Source organism: Nansenia antarctica (assembly GCF_963989245.1).
Source record: "Nansenia antarctica genome assembly, chromosome: 3".
In the NCBI taxonomy this organism is placed as follows: domain Eukaryota; kingdom Metazoa; phylum Chordata; class Actinopteri; order Argentiniformes; family Microstomatidae; genus Nansenia; species Nansenia antarctica.
The window spans coordinates 75412964-75415463 of record NC_137688.1 but is presented as its reverse complement, the minus strand read 5'-3'; positions in this window follow the sequence as shown (position 1 = coordinate 75415463).

Below are 2500 nucleotides of genomic sequence, written 5' to 3'. Positions count from 1 at the left end.
GGGTTTCCACTCTTTTTGAGGAATAGTTTTTTCAGGAGTTTTTTCCAGGACAGCACTTGCTCACAAACGGTTGTACACTTTACCGGTAGGCCCTAACCCTGGTATCGACTAGGGGTGCAACGGTTCTCGTGAACCGTGGCGGTTTTCGGTTTATCCTGTGTTTCATTCAAAGTCGGATGTTTGTTCATGGCGAGCGGAGTTGAGAATATGGCAACAGTTTGAGGAAGCCCTGGATTGCTACAAATCTGCGTTGTGTGGGGTCATTCATTCTGGTTTTGGTATTGAATACAGGGAATGAAAACTGAACAGAAACGTGTGTCGCAGAAATGCTTCACACGTGTCCTGTATGCGCTTAAAATGCGCATAATAGATATATGGGCTACAGCTGGTACAGCTCTCATAGCTAACGTGCATTTTTACTTTCATTTCTTCCTCTCCTATTATATACTAGTCCTCAAGCCTAAGAGGCACTTTTTTTGTGACGCCAGCTGGTGAAACCGTAAACCACTCGCGTGAAACGGCTGTATACTTTGTGCAATGGATTCATTGTTCTTTTTTGAGGCTAAGTGATACATGGCTTGTAAACATACTTTAATTTGGGGTAGTGGTGGTCTAGTGGATAGTGAGTTGGACTTGGGATCGGAAGGTTGTGAGTTCAAATCCCGCCTGAAGCCACACCACTACTAGTGTGCCCTTGGGTAAGGCACTTAGCCCTCAGTTACTCCAGGGGGAATGTCCCTGTAATTCGTAATTGTAAGTCGCTTTGGATAAAGGCGTCTGCTAAATGGCAAAATTAATTAATTAATTAATTTTAGGACGTGTTCAAAAGCAAGGACTGTGTGATCATGTAATTATGTGTAGTTGTGTGTTTTTAGCATGTTGATGTTCTATCAGCATGTTTGATGTTATTAAAATACAGTTAGACCTTTGTAGCGCTGTCAGTGGCGTAGCGCAAAATCCCGGGGCCCCCCGCAAGGTGGCGGCGGGGGCCCTTTCGCAACGGAGGTTAAAAGAAAACGTGCGTTTTTTAGAGTCCGATGCGTTATTGACGTTGTGAAATTTCGCAATATGCACTCTACATTCTAAATGCTTGACTTAGCCAAAGGTACAAACAAGTGAGAGCAATAGCCTATAACTAAAACCAAATGGTAGACTACATCAGTAGAATGTATTATAAGTAGAATAGTACACGCTTTATTTCTTTTAACAAAGTGTGGTGTGCACAGCACAGCAGTGCGATATCCGTAAACATACAATCTGTAGACTCTCCGCTAAGGGTTGCCAGATGGGATTGAGAATTTCCAACCTAACCAATCTAAAAACGGCTAAATCCACCAAAAACCAGCCAATCTGGCAACCCTGTCTCCGCTGCATCAGAGTCTACTTGTTGCGCAAAATTGGCCAGGGTTTTGTCAAATCCTTTGTTGGACATCTCGTTTCTTAAGTCCTGGTATATTGTGGCATTTCTTTACTGTTTGCCATCTGGAATACCCAGGGAGACGCAGACAGCAGAAGTAGAATAGAATAGTAGAATAGAAAAAGAAACCGCTATAACCAGCTGAATTATGTACCTGTATGATGCACTGACAGTCTGTGACAGTGTGTGCACCTGCCCGGACCCTGCCCTTCTGCCTGAGTTTGAGTATGATGCTGCCCAAATAAACGTTATTGTTTAGTGCTGTACGCTTTCGTGGTATTATATTGTGTGAATTATCATCTGTATGTTGTGTTCTTTCACTCGACTAACCGCCGAGATAATACTTGAGACATGTACTTCCGTAAACGTTTTTTTTTTTTTTTTTTTTACAATATCGGACCGACAGTCCCACATATAGCGGCTATAATGTCCGAATAGAGAATCTACCTCCACCTAAAGAATGCTTATTGTACTTGTATCCATGTTGAGAGTGAATGACACAGGGACAGACAATCAGGCAGCAAGGTGCACCGAAGCGAACTGACGCTGAACCCCTCATATAGGGCTTTCACACCGGCAAAGAACCGTGCCGGTTCGCGTTCGCGTTTGGGGAAAAAAAAAAAGTATATTACATTTGTATCCAATGTTAGGGGGCCCCTTATTGGCTGGGGCCCCCCCGCGTTGCGTCGCTTGCGGGCCCGTCCGCTACGCCACTGATCGCTGTGCTTTGTTAGCCGCTAGCTGTTAGCAGCGTTTGCTTCCGGTTTCATGACAGAGAGTTTAACCCTATATGTGCAACATTCAAATGACTCTAACTTCGTCATCTTTTTTCGGATTTCAATGTATGACACGTCATTTGAAAGCTTATGATCTGTAGTTCCAATCAACAACAAGTCACATTTGAAAGTGTTTATGTAATTTTTTTACATTATATACATTATATATATTTATATTATACAATACCAGTCATTCTGGAATGTGTCTAAATGTTAAAGTTCCATAAGTATAAGCAAAATAAAGTAAAGTAACAGTTTGTAAATAAATAGTAGCATTAAAAAAAAGAAAGAAACACGTACGGTCCCG